The sequence below is a fragment of the Delphinapterus leucas genome, chromosome 2 (assembly GCF_059928025.1).
Source record: "Delphinapterus leucas isolate spDelLeu-1000000601 "Yukka" chromosome 2, BTC_Dleu_Yukka2, whole genome shotgun sequence".
NCBI classification, from domain to species: Eukaryota; Metazoa; Chordata; class Mammalia; order Artiodactyla; family Monodontidae; genus Delphinapterus; species Delphinapterus leucas.
Genome location: NC_143130.1, coordinates 83,390,614 through 83,397,347, shown reverse-complemented (window position 1 = coordinate 83,397,347; position 6,734 = coordinate 83,390,614). Strand labels below are relative to the sequence as shown.

The following is a 6,734-nucleotide window of genomic DNA, read 5'->3' as shown; positions in this document are numbered from 1 at the left end:
TGTATAACATTTATTTAAGTTTAGCATCTATTTTTTAATGTTGCAGCCTTGGCACCTGAATTAATCAAGATTAATGAGCTGGCCCTGCAAATAATGAGCAGCATCTGAAGGACTGGTGTAGCTTCTCAATGAATGCCAGTTGAATTCAATTTCAATGATAATCTGTCCCATTAAATGAATTGCACGAGTCCTGAAAAGGCAGCTTATATATCTGGCTTATGACTACAACAGCTGTGAGGGGATTGGAAGGTCCTTCGTCGACTCCTTAAAGACAGTAAAATGGACTTACACTCAGATTTCAACAGGTCTCTGGACTCCGACAGATCTAGCGGGAAACCTGCTGCTACCAGTTATCGTTGCGAGAGGCATAATTTCTGTAAGTCGCAATTTTCTTACTTATAAAATGGTAATAATGATTGACACCACCTTAGTCTTTGATAGGAGAGGCCGGTGCCCTGGACACAGTTCCTGGCCCTTTCTGACTATGCTGCTTGGCAAGATGTGAAGAGTTAGCAGGGCCAAGGGGATTTGCCCATCTAGAGGCTGCCGCACTCTGGCTCCACCCCAAAGACTACCTCCAAACACGTAGGACCCCAGAATTTCACATGCATAGGACTCTGAGCCTGTTTTCGGAGCCTGCCTGTGGTGGCCATGGGGGCTCTGCTTGAGGGATGGGAGGGGTGTAAACAGAGCTTTTGTGTTCCTGGCCACAAATGTGCATTTCAGGCATCTTGCATAGTGCAGGTGGAGCCTGAGGTAAGAAGAGGGGTGCACCTGGAATGGGTACTCTGGGGATCTCTGGGTATCCTGGGGCAGCCACACTCCTGTGTGAAACTCCAAGGAATGAGAGAACTTGAAATTTGAAGCCGGAATTCCAGGTGGTTATGACATACATTTTTCAAGGTTGGGGGGGATGGAATATATTTTATTTAGCAGATTGTTTGCTTTATTTATTTATTTTTAAAGATTATTTGTAATGTGAGATGATTGCAGTTTCACATGCAGTTGTGAGAAATAATGTAAAAGGATCTCTTGTACATTTTTCCTAGTTTCCCCCAATGGTAACATTTTGCAAAACTGTAGCAATAATATCAGTACCAAGATATTGACATATATACGATCCAAAGATCATACTCTGATTTCCCCAGTTTTACTTGCAATCATTGGTATTTAATATGTGTGTTTTAAGTTCTATACCGTTTTTTTTTTTTTGGCTGTGTTGGGTCCTCGTTGCTGCACGCGGGCTTTCTCTAGTTGCGGCGAGTGGGAGCTACTGTTCGTTGCGGTGCGCAGGCTTATTGTGGTGGCTTCTCTTATTGTGGAGCATGGGCTCTAGGCGGGCAGGCTTCAGTAGTTGTGGTTTGTGGGCTCAGTAGTTATGGCTTGCGGGCTGTAGCACGCAGGCTCAGTAGTTGTGGCACACGGGTTAGTTGCTCCACGGCATGTGGGATCCTTCCAGACCAGGGCTCAAACCCATGTCCCCTGCATTGGTAGGTGGATTCTTAACCACTGCACCACCATGGAAGCCCAAGTTCTACACATTTTATCACCTGTGTAAGGTCATGTATTTGCTACCACAGTCAAGACACTAAACAGTTCTAAGACCACAGGGATTCTTTGTGGACTTACTTTTAAATATGTAGATACATAGAACATACCAGAAAATGAGGGGGAGTAGTATTAAAATTAAATGTTTGGCCTAGACTAAATTTAGAGTAAAATAATACATCTAAATTTAGAGTAAAATAAAGTTTGTTAGTGGTCTTAGGTGGATCTCACTACTTGCCTTCCTATCTATAAGCAGAATGCAGGACACATCTGAAAGGGAAAAAACTCTTCCTGAAAAAAAATGCTTGTATTAACCCAGTGATTCCACTGGGAGAGGTTTTCCTCCCACCTGCACTTAGAGGTGGTGATTGTGGGAAGGCTGTACTTGAAACTGCTGCCTCTGATTCCTGGGACAGGTTGGTTCTCTGTTCTTTATTGCTCAGTACCCCACATCTATATGTTGTTTGCTCAACACTCTTGTTCTTTATTGCTTAATACTCTGCATCTGTGAACGCAAGAAAGCTGACTGAGGCAACCCTCATATTTTAGTAAAGCTCTTGGACTTCCTAGGAGGCCTGATTTCCAGAGTTTGTAGGAGGGTTGAGGGCCAGCCTGCTATCTTATTAGGAACTTATAAACATCTCAGGCATACACTCTACCCTGAATACAGACTTCTGGGCAACTAGGCCAACTCATGTTCTACTGGGGCAGTTAACAAGGCAGAAAGGACATTTATTACCTGCTAATGGCAGAAGTTATCACTGAAGCCTGTGAAAAAGGAGAAAGCGTGATGGACGGAGGAGATAAAAGCTAAGACCCTTGTGGAACATAATCAAATAAGAAGAATTGTCGTTAGGTTATAGGCAGGATTCAGGTTCGGAACAGTTCCACCCCTGACCTTCCTGCAGCTTGTCCCAGATGTTCTGGGGTCTACCCTGGAATCCCTTTGATGGTTGGCAGTGGTTCTGTTCTGCCTACCCCACCCCCTCCCAGATACAGCCTGTTGGCTAGCTGACAGGCTGGCTGACTCTTCAAGCTCTTCTTTTCCAGTCTTTTGGCTTCTAAGTCTCTGCATTTTCAGTAGTTGGTTGACTCCTAGCAGGAGCCAAGACCTAATCTGGGAATGAAGCCAGGACCCAGAGCAGCCAAAGGCAAAAACTGGCTGTGAAAGTAAACCTACTAGCACTTCCTCAGGGACTCTAGGATGTTAGAAATGTTATGGAGGCAAACCATTTGTTTATTTTAGGGTCCACATTATTGAGATATATAAATATGTTAGACAAATGACTGGAACTCCAAAGTTAAAACAACTGTGAACATATGTTATAGAAGTTGCTAAGAACATCAATTTGGGTAGCAGAATTACATAGGAAGGAGTGGGAAGGAACAGAGAATACTTCTATTTGCAACTTGAGTATTATCAAAGCATATTGAGGGGGAATTTAATTTGTTTCAGTCTTATAAACCTCTTCTGTTGCTTTAATTTTTTAAATACAGAAAGATTATTAATAAATAAAATCATTATTTTACCATACAGAGAAAAATCACTATTAACATTTTGGCTTAGTTTCTTTTATTTTACCTATATGTTTACCATAAATTATACTTGCAAGAATTTTCAAGTAGGCTGTGATAATTATAGAAAATATGGAAAAATCAAAAATAGAAAATTAAAATAATCTATAATTCTACTACCCATAACACTATTGACATTTTGGTGTATATTGTTCTAAAATGTGAGTGTGTGTGTATGTTAAAACATATGCAATATGTACTTTAAGAAAATTGAATTATAGTGTACAGGCTGTTTTATAACCTGCCTTTTCTACCTAATGATTTATCTTGAGCATTTTCTGTATTCTTATGACTTTTAATGATGAGTATTCTGTCACACAGATGTGTCATAATTTAACAGTTTTCTTATTTTGGATATTTAAGTGGTTTCCAATTTGTCATTGTAGAATAGGAGGTGGCAGGAATTCAGCATTTCTGTATTTGGTATCAAGATGGACTTGCTAAAAATGACCCTTCATTCTGTCTGTCGTTTCCGGCTCCTGCTGTTTCTGGAGACTTGCTGTATCGGCTATCTCCCCTTTTTTCATTAAGGACATGGATCTTATCCTACGATGGTAGAGCTAAGAGTGTGGTTTCAGCAAGGCAAGACAAACCCGAATTTAAATATTAAACCTGCCATTTCCCAGCTCTCAAAGGCTGAGTTACCTAATATTTAAAATAGGGTTACTGTAAGGGTTACATGAGACAGTGTATCTAAATTTATGTAGCTATTTAGCTGATAATAGTATTATTATTTATTGGCTCTTCTTTGAGACCTGTTTATTGAGCATTTTAACAGGGCAGGCATTGCGATAGGTGCTGAAGATACAAAGATGGGAAAAATAAGCACAGACCTGGCCTTGTGGCTGTTCAGTTCAGCATTATAGAAAATCATCAAGCAATCAAGTTTTGAAAAATTCAAAATTGCAGCTATACCACGTGCTAGGAAGGAGAGAGACCTAGTGCAGTGAGCCCTGTCATAGGGGATTTGATGTAGCCACAGAGGGGGCTCTTGTGTGTTCTGAAAAGGGCTGCAGGAAGATTGGTATCCACCAGAAAACACTACTTGCTCTAAGATACTTTTTTGTCTTCTCTCCCAAATGAAAAGAAACTGTATGAATGTGACTTTGCAATGGTAGACTGCAGACTGGGACCAGCAGGAAATGTCTTTCACTCCTTCCTGCCCACTGGGCATGGCCTTTGATCATCTTGCTTGTTGACGGCATCTGTGTACTTGTAACCTTTTGCATATGCCTCCAGGATGGACCGTTGTAATGTGCTTCTTTGCTGGGTCACTGTTGTTTCCCACCTTCTCTACTCTGTCACCCCGGCAATCTTCGTATTGCCAGAGCTTAGCAGGGTACCTAGCGTACAGTTGGTTCTCACAACATGTGTGGCATGTTGACTTAAAAGCCAATATGATATATCAGGGCAGAGCAGACAATACCTGCCCAGGACAGGATATAGAGAAGAAGGAAGGAGTTGCTGGTTCCATCATATATAGGAACCCTAGGACAATTCCACGTGAAAAGGAGTGGAAGGAAAATATCAAGGGGCAGCTGCTAGGAAAGGATTTAGTGAAAAAGAGAGGGAGAGCTTTCCAGACAAGGAGACATGATGTACTACACAGGTAAGAAAGATGAGTGACATGGCCCGCAATGGAAGTATTGAGGTTTGGCTGTACCAGGAGCAGGGAGAGTCTGGGGAAGGGATGTTAGGTGGATAAACAAGAGATGACACTGGGAAAGTAGTTGGAGCTGGGTTGTGAAATGTCTTCTGTCATTTATATTAGAAACAAATTAAAAAAAAACACAGGCTGGAGAAGAGCAGAGTGCTTAAGAAATACAATTTAAATACTGCTAATGATCTGACAGCAAAGAAAAATAACACAGCAAAACAAATCCTCCTAGATGTGATCAGCATGCTTAAGGATCTTGAAGTTCACAAGCCATTCAGGAACTAAAACTTCCTGGGTCTGATATCCTTGCTTCTGACCTTGCAACCACAGAGCTTATATCATCTTCAATGCCTGAAGTTAAAGAGACCTTTAGAACAGAGAAATATAGCATCTTAATTTTTAAAATTTTTGGTTAGTTTTCATATTTTTATGTTAAAATATATAAACAATAAGATTTTATACTTTACTCCACAAATAAATTTCTTATTATTAACAAATGTCTTCATGCACAACCAGAAAGTTTATTTGTATAAAATTTCAAGTTTATGCAAGAAAGTAAGAAATTTGTTGCCAGAATAAATAGGTGTTTATAATATGCTTGCTTCCATTTGGTTACCTATAGATTACATGTAGGTTTTATGTGAATATATGCCTATGTATAGAACTGTGGTTCCCCCAAACTCACTTCATTACCTCTCTTCCTAATTCCTAGAAACTCACTTAGGGCGTTATATCTAATTCTGGTCTCTTCTCTGAGGATTCAGAATCCCAGACCTCAGCCAGAACAGATTACACCAACCAGCAGACAATCATACAGATTTTGCCACCAGACATTCTGATTTGGTACCAAGCCTGGGAAAAATGGGTGTATAAATCAGAGTCTGAGAAAACAGATGTCTCACTCAAATTAGGATAATTTGAAAAGGGTTTATTTGCAAGGGACTAATTACAAAAGCTTAAAGGAGTAAAGGTTATATCAGAATTTATAAGAGCTGAGTAACACTTTTTATTCCCTGCTTTGCATTTCATTATCTATTTGGGAAATAAAATGCAGTGTACCTGTTTGCATATATTACTTATTTATATACAATTAAAATGAATCAAGAAGGGGAAAATAAAAGACTAAAGAAAACCTACCATAGCAGTCAGTGTGTTGAAACCAAATCGTGGTTTTTTAATTTAGAATACATTGCCTTACCGGGGAGCACAGGTCTAGAAAAAAGTAGCAAGCACTTTCTCCGTTTACTAGACACCCTCTGGCTGCTGCTGGAACACACTGACGATGTCTTCATTCTCCATTTCTAGCTCTGCAGGGGTGTCTGTTTTATTGATTGGCTGCCCACCAAATCAGGAGCTGATCTGCCTTATTGAAAAGCCCTGTTGTTCACAATATGTTTTCATTAGTCTACTAAGTGGTATAAACATTTTAATTTTAAACTGCACTGCAGTGTCTGCCTTGCCACTTCAAATTAACTTGATCCTTGTTCTCAGTCTTGACTCCACACATGGGCTTTTTATTGGCCAAGGTGAATGCTGGAGTAGTTTTAGCTGCCGTTTTACAAAAGAGGTGGCAGGCAGCACCAAACTAGCACACAGATGGCTTTCAGAGACAGCAGGAGAGGGAGATGACAGTCTCTTCTGAAAGTTAGCATTTTTACTTTTGTATTTACATGTTTAATATAACTGGAATTGGTTTTTATGTATAGTGTTAGGTAGGGAATCCAGATTCACTTTTTTATATGGAGTTTTCCCCCGGCACCATTTACTGAATAGTTTACCCTTTCCCCACTGATTTGCAATGCCGTCTTTGTTAGAGAGCACATTTCTTCACGAGTGTTGGTCAGATTCTGAGTTCTAGATTGTGTTCTATTGGTCTGTTTTATTTTTTAAAAAAATGAGTGTATAACATTTAAATCAATTAATTACTACCAGCTCTCTAATTTGGCTTAATAAA

The 6,734-nt window shown here is 39.9% G+C and overlaps 1 pseudogene; it reads right to left on the bottom strand.

Annotated features, from left to right (window-relative positions):
• Positions 1-5,635: 5,635 nt before the first annotated feature.
• LOC115802756 (small ubiquitin-related modifier 2 pseudogene) lies at positions 5,636-6,364 on the bottom strand (annotated as a pseudogene).
• Positions 6,365-6,734: the final 370 nt, after the last annotated feature.